The following is a 19,003-nucleotide window of genomic DNA, read 5'->3' as shown; positions in this document are numbered from 1 at the left end:
GGATGCTAAACTGATTTTTCACTGTGTGATTTTGCGTCAGGTCTGAAACAAGCCCATTGTGTAGTGTAAATGCACCCACTTCCAATATTCCGATAAATCGAGTGACCCGGCATTTCAACATGGGTAGTTTGAAGGGTTGAGCACAAATTCAACCCAGCTTGCGGTGCAGTGTAAGGGGGTAACCTGTTTACTGGAATGAAATAGCCGGTGCAGGTAGATGATCTCACCTCCCAGCGCCAGCTCATGACACGCCTCCGCTGACGTCACCCACCCGGGAATTATGCCGGGAAGGGATAGCAGTGGTAAAGGGTTACAAATCCAGGGTATGATCTGGCTATTTGGTATCAAAGCAGTATAAAAGTCGGCTGTGATAGGTAACATTATATTTATTGAATACGTTCATGTAGACATGTAATCCTTGGATTTCCCATGAGTGCTAGTGTTTTAAATATGTAATTTAATTAAGTCTTTTAAGTCTTCTAAGCCATAGCATTGTCGTAGGTATTTTCTTGATATAAATGAATAAAAGTGGTTCATCAACTACTGCTATAAATGAATAAAACTGGCTCATCAAAGTAGGAGGATTAATTAATTGTGGTATATTGTGAGAAAGAGCTTATCCTCTGCCAGGCCAGAGATCAGAGCACACCGAGAGCTACTTCAAAGCTAAAGTTCTTATCTGACATGATCTTTATCGGCATAATAATAATAACTGAAATGAGAATGGTATCCTAGGCAAGGCTTTTTGTTTGTTTGTTACATAACAATGAGGCGTATTTATCAGTGGATGAAAGGCCCTAAGAGTTTTTGCCAGCAATAGGGCATTTTCTTTTAGCCTCGACCCATACATGAAAGGATCACCACTGGCGATAATTCCTGCTGACGTTGACATTAACTGGCATTGCCTTCCCCACGCCTTTGTGTCTCAGTCTAAAAAACAGGGGGAAAAAACAATCCAGCAGCACTAATGTATACAACATTAAAGGTGGCCATACACACGCAGATTTATCTTCAGATCTGTCTGGTTGGAACAAAAACATGGTTATGAATGAGAGCAAATGACAGTTGACCATTTGCTTGGAAATGCTGGAAAACTGACAAACTGTCACTAATCCATAATCATGTTTTTGTTCCAACCAGCCAGATCTGAAGATAAATCTTACTAGTTTATGGGCACCTTTAGGTAGAGTCACCTATTCAAATAACACAGTAAAAAAAAAAAAAAAAGTATACTATATGTAAGTGTGGGCGCTGGGAATCTGTGGGGGCTATTGTTGTGCTACACCGCTGCCGGAACATGCCTTAGCCCTCCACTTGCTGCCACCGCAGCTATGACCGGAACTCACAGATCTACTTGTCTACGGTCCTGTTACTCCTGCTGCTAATGAAAACTGACCCTCACAAAATGTACAACCCCTTACAGCAGACCGTTTTTGAGGATGCTAGAGGAGGCGGCGGCCTCCTCTAGTATCCTTAAAAATGGTCTGCTGTTGGGGGCAGCCATTTTGTGAGGGTCATTTTTCATTAGCAGGAGCCAGGAGGAGCGCCGGGACTGCAGACAAGTAGATCTGCAGGTCTCAGTTACAGATGCAGCGGCGGGAAGCCGAGGGGTAAGGGGGGTTTAACTTTACTTGGTGGAGGGGCGCAATTTTTGCAGTTACGTCACTGCTATACGCAGAGGCATCTCTCCCACTTCCCATCTCCCTTGTGACAGCTGGTCACAAGTACCCCTCTCTAGATGGCACAACACCCCCCCCCCATCCCAGCCCAGATGGGAAAGCACACTACAGATTGGCAGAGATTGCTGAATGGAGTCTGTTCGTTCCGGCATTCTGGAGTTCATTCTGGTTATGGTTTTTACCTAACCCTTGAATATTCTATACTGGACAATTATTGCATGATTTTTATATTTTGTCTTTGTCATCTCAGTATAGCAATGTCAGCAATCGCGGTGATCACGCTGCAGGCACATGTCATTTACCAGTATGTTGGTATCTCTTGTGCTGCAGACTGGCTGCCGGTGGTTCCTCCTGGCATGATGTCCCAAGTGTCATCTCCCTGTCTGGCCAGTTATCTTCCAGTGTTTGCTGTGGTATCCTCCTGTCATGGGCACCACCATGACACCCGGTGTCAGCTGACTCCTGGACACCTCTCCACTGTAACAGATATCACATTATCCAGGTAACTCCAGGTAGAGAGACACTTCCTAGTTCAGTTCTAAGCAACATATTAGTAACCATCGGGGGATATAAGTAGGCCTCCCAGACTCCTCCAGTGCCTGAGTTATCTCCTTTAGACTGTTTCCAATGCTCCAGGCTTACCACCTATTCCAGTATACCAGACTTCTGCTGCTGCACCTGTTTTCCTGACTTCCATCTGCTGCTCGATTCTTTGCTGTTTTCCACCTTCAGCTTCTCCTGAGTTCTCAGCTGCATAGGATACAACACAGAAGTACTATTGGCTCCTAAGCCACACCACCAGATCCTAAGCCACATCATCGGCTCTTAAGCCACACCATCGGCTACAAGGCCATACCCAAAGGCTCCAGGCCGTACCTTCGGCTCCCAGGTCACACCCTTTGCTCCCAGGCTGCACCCTAGGCTCCCAGGCTGCTCCCTAGGCTCCCAGGCCACACCTATGGTTTTCAGGCTGCACTCACAGCTCTCAGGCTGTACCCTCGGGTCTTAAGCAAACCCATCAGCTGCCATGCCGTGTCATCGGCTCCCAAACCAACCCATCAGCTTCCAAGTCAAACCAATGATTTTCACACCATGCCAGTCCCACCATTGGTTCCCAGGCCCCTTAGTGTCTTATTGCAATACCAATTCCTAAGAGACTTATACTTGTCACAAATGAGGTTGAGGACCCAGTCGTGACCAAAGTGTAGGATATGTAGAGTTGTGGGGAACACGATCTAGAAACTCCAGAATAATACACGGATCCGGTAATACTGAAAAGTCTCAGAGATTCTGGAGCCAGGTCTGCTGGTAACTCTGGAAAGTTCGTGTTGATGGTCAGCATTCTAGTTGCTGGGCATACTTGCGTTAAAGGGCCAGATGTACTAAGCTTGAAAAGTGATCAAATGGAGAGTGATAAACCACCAGCCAATCAGCTCCTCACTGCCATGTCACAGGCTGGGTTTGAAAAATGACAGGTAGGAGCTGATTGGTTGGTGGTTTATCACTTTCCATTTTATCACTTTCAAGGCTTGATACATCGCGCCCTTAGACTGTTGGGTGAAATTTTTACTTAAATATAGATTTTGTTGCCGGTTCATGGCAAAACTGCGGCACAGCAGTTGAAAGTCCTAACATTTGTTTTTTACACAGTCACTTTCATCATTGCTTATTACTCAGAGTTGGCATGGAGGGTTGCGGAATTCAGGTCCCCCTCCCTGGCACTCCAGAAAGGTGGGCAATCCTCCCAGATTTCACAGGACCCCCCCCCCCCCGCATTTTTCCAGCCACAGCATTAACTTACCGCATTTCGCAGTGTATTGGCTTGATGCCATCTAGATCAGGCCACGCCCCCAAAGTGCTGGTGACAGTCTCCTCTCTGGGAAAATTTGAAAGTAGGCAAGTGTGTAATTACTGTTGTTGTTTTGCGCATTAGCTAAAGGTTGCTAATGCATTTGCATAGATCACTCCCCTTTGTTCTAGTGTAATGTTTGCCTTTCACAAATATAAAATGACGTCTGAGTACTGATGCACTTATAAGCTGCTGGTCCTCCTCACTATTCATCACAGTCATAACTGCAGTGTTCTCCTGTCAGCACAATATGCTCTCAAACAGAATAGTGGGAACAGGATAGTTACAGCTGCCACAGAAAGGTACAGCCACACATCAGTGGATACACTGTAGCACGTCCCACCACATTTGCTGGATGTGCCCCCTAATCAATAGATTTCTCCTACACTGCTATGTTTGCAATACAACCACTATATCATTTTCCTTTTTATGTCCTTACATTATCTATTAAATGTCAGAACTAATTAACTGGCAGATGGTCAATACATATTACTAAGATATTACAGTAGATACAGTAGCAATGTCACTAGGGAGTTTTATACATATTATAGTGTGTCTTATATAACTGCATTAGAGAATAAACCCTTAATAATCTATATGTTAATACTGTATGCTGAGACTAATGCTCATCTCAGTGGTAATAACACTGCAGCCAGAACATCCTTTAATGGACTCTCTAGACGAGAGAATATAAAAATAGAAAATGTAAAGGCTCTGTCCTGAGTGACTGCAGGAGAATGTTCTCATACTGCAGAGGAAGCCACCGATCTGCCCTGGGGAAGGGGGAGAAGGAGCTAATCTGAGAGGCATTAACAAGCTGTGATAAACTCCAACATGTGCTGCTAGAGGGCTGTCTGACTTTAATTATAGAATGGGCATCATGATTTTGGGTGGCAGGTATTATTGCATAATTGGAATAGTGACCATTAGGTTGCCATTTATGTCTAGGTTGCATGTATACTGCTTCCGCATTGTAGAGTTTCATGCAGCAGTTGTAGGCACTTGCTGTAGACTGCTGCAAAATGCATCATTTAGTCCTCAATAAGCAACACCTAATATCATTAGTATTACACTAGTGCCCAGCTTAAGTTTAGTTTGTCTTTGACCTGTAGTCGCCCAATATTCTCTATGCATCTTCTGATGTGAGTTCTCATGCAAGAATGAAAACTTTTTGCCATTTTTAGGGGCCCATTGGTATACAGTACCTCCTAACTTACGACACAGGACCTGCCGCAGCAGTAGCACCACTTACTCAACCTGGCCTTAACACACCAATGTACTCGTATGTGAGAATAAAGGTGCACACTTTATGTTGACGACAAATACAATGTAAATAAACCATATATATTGTTCACTAAGGTGTTAAATTGAGATTCTCCGTTCTGAAAAGCATTATGCAGCAACCTTATTGTGAATGCAGTAGAACTGAGGGGGAGAGCTCTAGCTGCACAGAAATATTACACTGAAGAGGTCATGAGAAAGGTACAGCATGTACAGCAGCTCAGGCTGAATTGTCTCCTCATCAGTACATGATCCCACGTGCATGGCAAAATTGCTTTTGGTTAAAAAAATGGTCTTTTCTTTGCTTGCAACCATGACAGCTCTGTGCAAACACAGACGTCATATTCTGTTCTGTTGCTTTCCTTGGTATTGATATTCCTGGAATTAATAAAAAAAGAAACAAAAACATCGCTTACACTGTGAGCTGTGGCAGACCTCTCAGGGAGCACAGCGAGAGCCATGCCTGTACTGTGGGATTTAGCACAATTACATAGCCATGGGTGAGAGAAGCATGAGATCATAGACTGTTCCTACAATACATTTCCGGCGAGGAAGTCCAAGTAAATACAATATACAGCAAAGGAACTGGACTGCAAAATCATGTCATTAGTCTATTTAATATAAAAAAAGCATGGGATTGAGGATTAACCTGTTTTATTTTGGGCTGTAATCTATATTTCTTTCTATAATGCCCCCTTCCAACATATAAGAACATTAGATTGTAGTAACTCTATTACATACCACTTTCTTTACAATCCCCAGGTTTGGGTAAAAACCGGACCGGACAAGACCCCAGAATACCGGCCCGGAAATCAAATTCTGCATTTTCCGGAGCTTGTAATGTCCAGTCTGGGGGGTGTCCTCTCCGGGGCGGCTGCCTGTGACAGCTGTCACCAGGGAGGAGAAAAAAAGTATCCCTCTATGGTCCGGGCATGTAGCAAAAACCGGAATGGTTCGGACCACACGGGGAGGCTGTAATCTCCCTTTCCCCATGTCCCTGGTGAAAGATATCGCAGGCATCTCCCCACCCTGAACAAGACCCCCCCTCCAGATGGTACACCCCTGGACCGGACCCTTTAAGCTCCGGAATGCAGAGCTTGATGTCTTCTCTTGTCCGGGTCCGCTTTTTTACTTAGTCCCAGGATTCCCTCCTTGGCAGATCTGGCGAAGTATTTATAGATTTAGAGTGGCAACTAGATGCGGCTCCTACCTAATTGTAGGAAGGGGGCTGCCTCTGGCCACGATGCCGCCACCCCCACGTCACCGTGTATCATACCCTGTACCCAGCAAACCCCCCCCCCACTCCTGCACCGCATTTCCAATTAGGCACGTGAGGCACATGTCTGAGGGCGGCACTTGGATGCTTGTGATAGTACTGTCAGCCTGAATTGTACCAGTAACTCCAAGATATCCACCTTACTGTACAATAGTCCATCTTGAATAGAGTGTACACGGATAGGACATGCAGATACTGCCCCTATAATCTATCCTATTTAGTAAATATGTATACATAATTAAAAAAAAAAAGTCAGTTATACCACTTTCACACTGCCTAAACGTTTTATAAACCGGTATTTTTAAACAGTATTTAAAACGGGTCTGAGCCGTCACATTGCAGGAGATTACCGTTTAAATACCATTAACATCAGTCAACCCGTTTAATCCCCTGAACACAATTCAAGGCAGAATGCAGGGGACAGCCTATCACAAGTCTGTAATCTGTTGTTTTTACTAAATACCATTTCAGAGCCATTCTGCATAAAAAACAGCTCTGAAACGTGTAGGACTCTGCTTTTTAAACGTTTTGAAATACCGGTTATCTTTAACCGGTAAATGAACTCTGGTGCTTTCCCACTGCAGCCTTAAACGTTTTAAAATGGGAAAAAAAAACGTCAATATACCGTTTAACAAGTGCAGTGTGAAAGAGGTATCAGTGGCTTTTTTTTAGTCTATTAAATTGGTTATGAGCATTGAGGGCTTATAACTAATCAATAAAAATAATACAATTAGGCAGGGGGATACGGAGGTTATTGTTGTGCCTAGGGGCGCCCTCTCCTTTAAATCCGCCCCATGTGAATGAAGGAGGGACCGCAGTAGATATCCTTGAAACCTGCTATGATCCCTCCATTCTGGCATGCATATGCCTTCTTATGGGGCATGCAGTGCTGCATGATTTACCAATATTGGGAATGTTTTGCATTCCCAATATTGGCCCCTGTAGTACCCTGTAGTAATTACCCTATTTGTTATTCCATAATTGCTTGCTGCTCGCAGTGGCTGATGATCTGCTTGGAGACATCTCTCTTGTTAACTGCTAGCCACAGAGGTATGCCCAGGGCCTTTTTAATCGCATTGTGGGCCTTAAGCAAAGCAATGCAGGGGCCCCTACAAGTCTCTCCACCTGCTACCAGCCATCCAGCAATTAGCAGCTTACAGCCAGTAACTGTTTGGCAGCAGGTTGGTAGAGAATGTTTCCCAGCAGCTCTGATTTTGTGTAATTCATAATCAAAGCAGCCGGGTAGTAATCTGTACTAGCCTCACAAGAGACTCCAGAAGCACCAGCAAAGCCTTGCTCGAAGGCCCCTAGAATTGTGGGGCCCTAGGGCAGCTGCCCGATAGGCACATCACTATAGCCCCTACACACGTAGCAAATGTAGGGGCATTTCAAAGCGATCTAGTGAGGTCACTTCGAAAATGCCCCTACCTAATCGCTAATTGTGTATACTGAAATCTACCTATGCTCCCCAGATTTATCACCATCTGTATCGGTCTGTCTTACTAAATTCCTCTCTACCATTTCCTCGTGGATGGCATCTCACCACCTCAAACTTAATATTTTCAAAACAGAATGAATTATGTTTCCATTGACCAATAGTAGTTACCAACCTGAAATCTCACTGTTGAGAACTTAACAATCAATTCTACCCTATAAGCTTGCTGCCTGTGTCATCTTTAAAATGTCCTTTGTTCAATATATCTCAAAATGGTGTTACATGAATCTATAAAACATATCCAAAATATGACCATACCTTACACAAGACACTGTAAAAACTCTGATCCATGCTCTCATCATCTCCTGCATTGATTATTGAAACAGTCTACTTACTGGACTGGAATGCAGATGCAAATATCCGCGGCCCTGCTCTGATACAGCCAGATGGGTTGTCCACTGCTCTGCCCAGCTGTTGCTGTTACTGCGCATGGTTTACGGTGGGGAGGGGGAGGGAGAGAAGAGTAGGAGGGTTAATCCCCTGTGGCAATGAGCATGTACTCTGGAAAAGAGCTTGTACCCATGGCAAAGAGCAAGCAACTCGCTGGCATTAAGCAAAAAATCACTGGCATTGAGCAAAAAAACACTGGCATCAAGCAAGAAACCCATAGCGACAAGCATGTGGGTAAGTGGCACTTATGTGTCTGACTCCAACACTTTCATCCTGGCTCCTAGATTTAAAAAAAAGAAAATGTCATGCCTTTGTATAATGTGTAATGGGCATTATAGTGTGTGACCATTATGGTGTGTGGCATAATGTGTAACGGCATTACTATAAGGAGGAAACATTACAATTAATGTAAGGGGCGTGACTCAGGATGTTTTTTCCATGTGGTGGCCACTGGCTGGCCATGCAGGTGGCAGAACTGGGGTACAAGAGCTTTTCTTGCAAGGACACACTCCTTACAGCAAGGCCTCACCCACTTTTTTGGAAGCGCGTTTACATGCATTACCTTTAAAATGTCTTTGGGGGAGTAGACACATTTTTAACTGTTCACACTGGGAGTCAAACTGTCTACAAATGCTATATAGGATAGGGGAGAAACTTTGTGGCAGGGGGGAGAAACATTTAAAGTTACACCACTGGCTGCCACCCTGACAGCAGCCCTTCCCCACCTCACTGACAGCAGCTCATCCTTGCCTCTGACAAGTAGTGTATCCCTGACTAGCTGACAGCAGCACATCACTGACTCAATGACAAGAGAACAACCGTACCTCACTCACAGCAGCATATCCCTGCCTCACGGACAGCACCACAACATTAATATCATCAATTATTGCATAGCAACTTCACATAGCAACTTCAATAGAATTTTATGGGCGTCCCCATGAAGCGTTGGGCATCACCCTGGGAACGCAGGTGGGCCAATGCCTACTGGGGGCAGGCTCCTTGTAGGCTGTGTGCGAGAGGATGTGTTCGCGTACATCCCCTCGCATGGTACCGAGGGGATTCGGCACCGTTTCCGGGGGATTCAGCGCGCACGGGGGGGCAGGCGTTAGACCTGGTGGCAGGAGCCGTTAAGCCACACACTAAGCAGCAATCGACCACTACTTAGCAAGTGGTCCTGCATTACTCCCCTATTATGCACATGTGTGCTATAAAATTGCACATTTTATGTGGTATGGTTACATTTCAGGTAATTCAGTTATATTTATTCAAACTGAGAGTCATGCATACTAATTTTTCATTTCAGTTACAGCAGCAAGCTCCATTGTGCATTTGGGTCATTCCATGGTAACAAACATTACATTTTGACTAAACAGTTCATGTGAAATATATTTTTTGAGCATGTCTTTTGAATATTTTGTGCAAAAAAAATGTTGTTTGTGTGGTACATGATATGCTTTAGTTTTAATGCAAAGCTTGGCATCTTGTCATTGTTAGATGTTTGAGATTGAGAGGATTGAAAACTGGTAACAAATGTTACATGAAAAGGACAGAGCTGCAATGCTTGTGAAGATAAAGAAATGTCTCTGCTAATTTGTAAGGTCTCGGAAAAAAATACATGTGTATGTATTAGATACAGAGCCGGATTAACAATGGGCCTGATGGAGCTATAGCTCCAGGCCCACTCTCCAAATAGGCCCATTTTGTAGCTGAGGGTCAGGGCTTTCCAACGAGACCAGCCCCACGTCACTAGCCCCCCGGAAACCGGAGATACCGCCAGGCAAACCTGGAACGTTTTCCCCATAGGATAACATGGGACCCGCTAATTCCGACCTCCACCCGGTTCCAACAGCTGCCAGTTCCCCCTACAGCATCACAGAAACTCGAGGTTGATCTCAGTCGAACCCAAATCGCTGGGCCTTCAATCTGATACCTGGTCCATATGGGTTCATTGGTTCTAGAGATATTGCAGGTAAAACTATTTTTTTTTCATTTCTGAAATGTAATTTCATGGCTGTTCATGTTGTTTGTGGACAGATTTCTCTGGAACCAAACGGCCCAGTTTCACGGGAACAAAATCATTCGAAGGCTACATGTAAATGGTTCAGTTGGTTCCGAAGATATAGCTGGTTGTTTAAAGGGGGGCGGGGGTGGTTTTCTCTCCCCCTCACACCAGAAAATGCAGGGACTAGGCTGGTGTAAAAGGGGCCAGTCCGAGAATGTCCCTGCATGATCCTGGGACCATATTCCCTGCATTTTCTGGTATGAAAGGGGTATTATTTCAAATAGCCGGGACATGCAGTGCTCTGAATACAGCCGGGCAGCCCCCTGCTCTCTGCCCGGCTGTTAATGGCTGTCATTTCTGCCCGGCGGCGACTGTCCCCCAGTTACCGCGAGCATGTATTCCCCCTTGGCAATGAACATGTAAACCCACATGGCAACGAGCATGGAACCCCTGGCAATGAGCATGGAACCCCTGGCAATGAACATGGAACCCCTGGCAATGAACATGTAGGTAAGCAACTCTTATGTAGCATCATTTTTAATAGGCATTATGGTGTTTGGCATAATACGTAATGGAGATTATGGTGTGAGGCTTAACATGTAATGGGCATTATAATGGAAATTTTTAATGTGCGCCTTTGGCGCGCAATGCTCCTATTTATGAAGCACATTGTGCATTATTGCTTAATCTGTTTGGTATAGTGCAGGCATGTCCAAACTATGGCCCTGCAGCTGTGAAACTATAGGTCCCATCATGCATTGCCACAGTTTTGCAATTAGGGAATGCTAAAACTATGTCAAGGCTTGCTGGGACGTGTAGTTTCACAACAGCTGGAGGGCCACTGTTTGGACATGCCTGGTATAGTGTGTATTTTGGCTCAATCCATGTGGCAAAATGTGAATTTTGCCTTGATCTGTGTGGCATAACGTGAATTTTGACTCAATCTGTGTGCCATAGTGTGAATTTTTGCTCAATCGGTGTGAATTTTGTCTCATTCCATGTGGCATAATGTGTAAGAAGCAAGTACAGTATAAGGGGTTACTATTGTGTTGCATGATTTGTATAAGGGGTATATGGCGTGGTAAACTTTGGTTACCACATAAAAGGTGCTGACATATTGTCTACCAAGTTTCGGTTTTCAGTATTTTTTTATGACGACTGGAGTGCCGCCTCACCCCACAAGTATCTTAGGACATCGGCGTCCTGCGGGTGCACCTTTGGAGGGCACCCGCCAATATATCTCCCTGCATTTTTCTTATGCCAGCCCCCTGCCTTTTCCAGGCATATATAATTAGTTGAAAGTATTTACACAAATAGAGACACACCCATGAGCAGACCACCCACAGAGAACACTGGTCACGCCACCCACATTATTAGGTGCTGGCCACAACCCCTATTATTGCGCATAATAGGCCCTTGATCATTTTCAGCTCCAGGCCCATTTAGACCTTAATCTGGCTCTGATTAGATAGCATGTATTTTAAAATAGGGGTAATGACAAAGTTATGAATTTTTCATCTCTTGGCCAGAATAAAATGAATTACAGAAAAGTAACAAACATTACACAGTCAAATGTTCATGACTGAGATCATTAGGGAGTGTCCAAAAATAAATGTACACTAAATAGAATAGTGAAAAACATGAAGATCCCTCAACTGTCACAGGTAGCTTTTGTGAGAAATAAAACTTTCCTCTGACTTCCCTTGGGGCCTTATTTTGGTTCATTCTTTCTGACAAAATCCTTCTTAGATGGGCAAAACCATGTGCACTGCAGGGGGGCAGGTGTTACTTGTGCAGAGAGTATTAGATTTGGGTGGGGTTTTACTTCAAAGTGAGATCTATATTGCAGTGTAAAAATAAAGCAGTCAGTATTTTCCCTGCACAGAAACAAAATTACTCACCCAAATCTAATTCTCTCTGCACATGTTACATCTGCCCCCCTGCAGTGCACATGGTTTTGTCCATCTAAGAAGGATTTTGTCAGAAAGAATGAACCAAAATAAGGCCCTTGGTTTGGCTGGGTAACGTTCCAACAACCATTACAAATGACAGTAAATCTACATCATCGCTTGGGGATAGAAAAATACAAATCTCTCCCCATCTTCTTTCAAAGGAATTGTATCTTGAGGACACTAGGGTGTACTACCTGTACATACATTGTTGTCTCTTAAGAAACAATCATTTGAATTTATCTGGCAACTTTGAAAAATAACCTCTATGTCCCTGTTTTCATTGAATGACGCATTTGTTTTGTTCTGTTTTTTTTTTTACCTATTTCCAGGATAGAGTATTTTTGAAATATATTTATGAAGAAGCTGCTTCAGCCATGTCTAGTTTACAGTTACCATACAGCATAGTGTTACTAACATCCTTGTGACATTCAAGTGTAAAAAGTTTCAGAGAGGAGACTTCCCTCCTCCCTCTAGCAGTAACCCTTACCTCTACAGCTCTACCCATTATAGTCTACAGCAGATGGCACTGTGACTTGTTCTGCTGCATCCTAGTCAGGTATATTATACTGTAATGCAAAATTAGAGAGATCTGAAGCAGTAATGAAATAAGGATAGAAGAAGGCATAATGGTCTGGTATTCCCTGATATAAGCATTCCGTCAGTGTGAGAAAAGCTGTATGCAGGAGGTACAAGAGATACAGTATCTCACGTGTTAGACTAACTAACATTGCAGACTACAGTCCTTATTATTTTTATGAGGAGCCAGTGGCAGCTGCAGGGGTGGGACTGCAGCACAGTTCAAAATTCAAATAGGGGAGAAACACCCACTGCCCAGTGGCATAGCTACATATGTGGCAGACCCCATGGCGGCTTGGGGAAGCGGCGCCAGCGGGGTCTGTGGTGGGCGCTGCTGGCTGAACTCACAGGCGACCCAGGCAGCAGAGAGCACTGGAATTTTTTTTGGCAGGGGGAGAAAAATGTCTAGCTACGCCACTGCCACTGCCAGTGAGTCAGTTTGGAATGGTAGTGTGTGGCAGTTGGTTTGGCTCTCCTATTTGAATTTTGAACTATTCTGCGGCCCCACCTCTGGAGCCTCCCCGAATTTAGGATTGTGGACTGATCCAATTAGCCAATTCCGCAAAGCTTAGTTTTCAGAGCCTGCCCTCTAGTGGTATCTAACACTATTTTTATGCTGTGGTAGCCACTGTCACACTATGGGGAATGTACCACTGGAGTGGAATCTTCTTATCCTTCCATGGCAGGCTTGTTGCTCCTCCTGTTACAGCAATTACAAAATGATATTGCCTGAAGGATGCTCATGCACATTGTCAGGACTGGCTGCAGAGTTTTAAAGCCCCATACACACTAGACAATATTGTAAAAAAATATTGCCCATATTGCAATATCTTTTAAAATATTGTCTAGTCACAGTGTGTACACTCATTCTCATTAACGATACATGCTCCCGTGGATCATTAACAACCCCTCTCATCTACTGAACATGCAGGTTGATTTTGGGTATATAGTCAACAACCCATATTTTCACTGGCTCCCAGTGACATAACTTAATGATATCGTTTAACGTGCACACAGGGTTATACTAATGCTTACACACACGATATAGCTGTACCTACCTCATCTATTATCTATCATCAGTTTCTTCTCCAAGTACCCTGTAATCGAAGCATCAAGTGCTGGAGCCCAGTATGTGGAGACACTGGAGAGACTCCAGACTACAGCACTGGTTAGCTGCATCCGATGCTGCTCCCCTCCTTCCTGTCCCACCAGCTTAAGCAGCACTGTGCATGTGTACATGGGCCTTTATTCAGATCTGATTGCAGTGCAAATTTGTTCTGAAAATGGGAAAAACCATGTGCATGTGCAGAGAGAGTGAAATTTGGGTGGGGCGTGTTGAAACTGAAATCTAAATTGCAGTGTTACAATAGAGCTGCCAGTATTTACCCTGCACAGAAACAAAATAACTCACAGAAGTCTAACTCTTTCTATACATGTTACATCTGCCCCACCTGCAGTGCACATGGTTTTGCCCAAATTTGAACTGCGATCAGATCTGAATAATGGCCATAGTGTGAGGCCGGCACAGCTGAGTGAGGTATGGATCATTAGATAGGCAGCAACTAGGTCGATACCAATAGCTTGCCATGCATGAAGGTTAACATGAGGTTAGGTCGACAGGGTCATTAGGTCGACACAAGGATTAGGTTGACATGGGGAAGGTCACCAGTCTGAATTTTGACAGTCAACATGGACACTAAAAAAGTGCGTTGCGCTTGCCATGCTTCGGGCACGGTGCCTCGCTGCGCTCAGCACACTATTAGATTCTCCCATCACGCCCTAGTGGATGGTAGGGCATGAAATACCGCCTGTCAGCACATGTCGGCTCAAAAAAAAGTGAAAAACCCCATGTCAAACTTTCCCATGTCGACCTAATACTTCTTTTGACCTAATGACCCTGTCGACCGAAAGCTTGCAGACCTAGTGGCCGTATCCTGCTGAGCGGGGACTGCACCTCTTCAGGCGGTGTTGTTCAGCAATGCATGCAGGCAGTCACTACCTCACACTGACCTTGTCAGTGCTTCCCTATCCCACGCTAAGTGTTTCCCTTGGTACCATATACTCAGGGGTGGATTTAGGAGTGAGGGTGCCCCTAGGCACAACAAAAATGGCCGCCCCCTGCCTAATTGTATTATTTTTATTGATTATTTATAAGCCCTCATTTGATAGAATAAGTAAGTAGGACAGATTACAGGGACAGTATCTGCATGCCCTATCCATGTACACTCTATACAAGATGGAATATGGAACAGTACAGTGGATAATGTGCAGTTACTGGTACATTTCAGGCTGACAGCACCAACAGAAGCATCCAAGTGCCGCCCCCAAACATGTGCCGCCCCTAGGCATGTGCCTCACGTGCCTAATGCGAAATTCGGCTCTGTATATACTATTACTGCCTGGGTAAAAATGTTCTCTGATATTACTTGTTCAAGCAAATACTGTGCATGTGTTGCTATCATGTATGCTACCTTTTTATTAGCTTTATTTCAAATATAATAGCCAGAGCAAAAACAGAAATAAAATAACAATTTAAAAAAACTAGTAAATGTGCTGTATTCAGGGCTTGCCTTGCCTGGGGAGTATGTGCGCCACTCCTTCTTTCATTCATAATCCAGCAGGATTCTTGTAATCAACGGAAGACTTGGCTCCAATATCCCACTATGGGAAGCAATAGTGACTCAGTGCTCACGCCTCTCAGTCAGGAAGGTCAAAGTCACCACCGACCAGGAAGAGGATTTCCTATATCCGAAACAAATCCGCAGCATCTTGCCAGAAGAGCGTTTTACAGCCAGCATCTATTCTATTGCATGTATATTCCCTGAAGAGCTGCTAAAGTACTTGTTGAGTACAAAATTCTGACAGTAGTGATAAGTTTATTAATATTTTCTATTATGTGCGGTATATTTTATAATGTGTTAAGCGGATACCACATTTTTTGTAAGATAAATCTATCTTGCCATATGAAAACAGGATGAAGCCCAAATTCGTTTTTATAACTTCTCTGCAGATTTATCAGCATGTTTCCAACACTAGTCAGGGTTATCTGTGGCCAGCGTGAGCAGCAACCTTTCTGTAACATTGTAAAATACCAGCAGCAGCGTCTACTACTGTAGTAAACATAGAGGAGAGGGAACCAGGAGCCGCAAAGGAAACTTGGGGGCATAAAGCTCATCAATTATGGATCATATGGTCGACAGTCATTAGGTGGACACCACTAGGTCAACATACTTCAAGGTGGACATGGGTCTAGGTCGACAGGTCATTAGGTCAACACAAGCATTAGGTCAACATGGTCTAGGTCGACAGTCAAAATTTCAACATGGGGTTTTTCACAGTTTTTTACGACACAGTCGACATGGACACAGAAGTAAGTGCACCGCATCCATTCGCATGGCTCCCTCAGCTCGGAAACCCATGTCGACCTTTTGACTGTCGACCTAGACCATGTCAACCTAATGCTTGTGTCAACATAATGACCTGTTGACCTTGTCCCATGTTGACCTAGACCTAGAAACATAGAAACATAGAATTTGACGGCAGATAAGAACCACTTGGCCCATCTAGTCTGCCCCTTTTTTTAAACATGTTACCTCAAACCATATTTGATCCTTATTTTTTTGTAAGGATATCAATATGCTTATCCCAAGCATGTTTAAATTGTACTACTGTATTTGCGTCTACCACCTCTGATGGGAGGCTATTCCACTTATCTACTACTCTTTCTGTGAAAAAATTCTTCCTCACATTTCCCCTGAATCTTCCTCCCTCTAGTTTCAGTGCATGTCCTCGTGTTCTGCTGCTCCTCTTCCTGTGAAGAATGTCTCCCACCTGTACCTTGTTAAAACCCTTGATATATTTGAAAGTTTCTATCATGTCCCCCTTTCCCTTCTCTGTTCTAAAGTATACATATTAAGATCTTTTAGTCTTTCCTGGTACGTTTTGTGATGTAGGCCATGCACCATTTTAGTTGCTCTTCTTTGTACAGTCTCTAATGTATTTATATCCTTCTGGAGATATGGCCTCCAGAACTGAACACAATACTCTAGATGAGGTCGTACCAATGACCTATACAGTGGCATTATTACTTCTTTCTTTCTACTGCTGATACCTCTCCCTATGCAACCAAGCATCTGACTTGCCTTCTTCATTGCTTTGTTACATTGCCTACCTGCTTTTAAGCCCCCTGAAATAGTGACACCTAGATCCCTCTCTTCCTCAGTAGTTTCCATTATAGTGCCATTTATACTATATTGAGTCTTTGGAATTCTGAGACCCAAGTGCATGATTTTGCATTTTTTGGCATTAAACTGTAGTTGCCATTCTCTTGAAGACCTATGTCGACCTTGCAGTATGTCGACCTAGTGGTATCGACCTAATGACTGTCGACCATCTTTAGTTTGACCAACCGACCGTATCCCATCTCATCTGGGTCTGATGGGCATTAATCATGCAGGAGCAGGTGGCGGCTGCCTTTGCCCATCACTGCTCTGTCTGCTCTCCTTCGAGCAATATTTAACATACAAGTACATTGGTTGTAAGAAAACGAATCCATTGCTTGGGGTAAATTACAAATACTGTAATAGAGGATAATGAATGCAATACACCCAGCATAAATCAGGCTGCTACAGTCTGCCTGCTGCGGATTAGCTCTGTGTCTGGCTGGGGACATATGAGGACACGTGGGTAACACACAATGAGGGTCTTGTACTGGGCGGAAGTTATGCCATTTCATTCCATGCAGCTAGCTGTGGGTTTGATGCAGGTTGATTGTAGGCTGAGTAAGTTGGTAAAAACCGGAAATTCTGGTTTATAATAACTTTATATTGTTACACATGTAAGACACTGCATGTGAACGTCCAACATTTATTTTAGATATGATCTTAGAGCAAGTTCATTTCAATGTGGGGTTGACATTCTAGGGGATTCAGTATGAAATCCCGGCGGTCGGGATCCCGGCGTTCAAAATCCCGATGCCGGAATCCCGACCGCCGAAATCCCGACAAGGGGGGGACGTGGATCGCCCCCCCTTGCGGGCTCGCTGCGCTCGCCATGCAGCGGGCCCGGTGCCTCGCTACGCTCAGCACGCTAATTTATTCTCCCTCCAGGGGTGTCGTGGACACCCACGGAGGGAGAAAGTGTCGGGATTTCGGCGGTCGGGATTCCGGCGTCGGGATTCTGAACGCCGGGATCCCGACCGCCGGGATTTTAACTGCATCCCATTCTAGGAGCTGGTTCAGAGTTCCACACAAATGCATACTGTAGATCGGCAACTGTTTGCAACTGCTCACTAGTTGCAACTGGCAATACACACTTTGTGCATGCAGTACAGTATATGGGCAGTTTAGAGACCTACAGTATGCATCTCATCTGAAACTCCACTTAGGTATGTGGGTGCAACTCAATGGCAACAGGTTGTTTCATGGGTACTGAATTCAGACAGATCTGCGCATTGATAATGATGGTAGTTGCTTGCACAAGGAGATGCATGGGGCGTCACATAGGTGTGGCCATCCAAGATGTGGCAAACCATTTAATCTACCGCCATATATATATATATATATATATATATATATATATATATATTTATTCTTACACACGGGGTGAAGGTAGTAGTTTGCTAAGCATTCAGTCACTACTCATGTTCTCAATAGAGGGAACACAGGTGATGTCTAGATTTATACTGCATGCAGGCGATAGTGACGCGCAGGGCGCTGCACATCGCAATCGCTGGGGGCCATACACACAGAGATTTCTACTTAAGCGATCTAGTCAAATCTAGTCATATTCCTTAGGTAAATGGCAAAAATCACGGTCTGACAAAATCTGCTGAAGGTAGATCATAATTCTTCTAAAAATGTGACAAGAGTTATGGTGTATACACACAGGCCCTTATTCTGGTTGACTCTCTTGGGTGCGAATTTGCACCCTTTGAATCATCAAGAACCCACCCTGTGAATGGTGGTACGCCCACTCCCATTCGCACGCTGGGTTAGTTCGGCCGGAATACGAATGGATGTTTTACATAAACAACCATTTGCATGCCAGTGGGAACCTCCCCCATCTTTCGATGGTCACCGACCATCAAATGATGTTGAAGGCACCCGCATATGTAAGGGTGGTCCAGATCACTCCTACATATGCGTGAAGAAAATCATGGAATTGGGCGGGCAGCTGACATCCGGCTATGTCAGCTGCCCGCCCTCGCACGTGCGTCACGAACGCATTAGTATGTGTACGTCCAGCATTTTCATGGGAACGCCCATGAAATGCTGGGCATTCACATATGCTAAAAGGCCTGTCCCCCCCCCCCCAAGCAAATTCTCTAATGGACAAAACCATGTGCACTGCAGGTGGGGCAGATGTAACTTGTGCAGAGAGAGTTAGATTTGGGTGGGGTTTTACTTCAAACTGATATCTATATTGCAGTGTAAAAATAAAGCAGTCAGTATTTACCCTGCACAGAAACAAAATAACAACCAAATCAAACTCTCTCTGCACCT

Source organism: Crinia signifera, chromosome 4 (assembly GCF_055691185.1).
Source record: "Crinia signifera chromosome 4, ASM5569118v1, whole genome shotgun sequence".
NCBI lineage: Eukaryota > Metazoa > Chordata > Amphibia > Anura > Myobatrachidae > Crinia > Crinia signifera.
The sequence above is the reverse complement of the archived record's forward strand: the minus strand, read 5'-3'. Positions refer to the sequence as shown.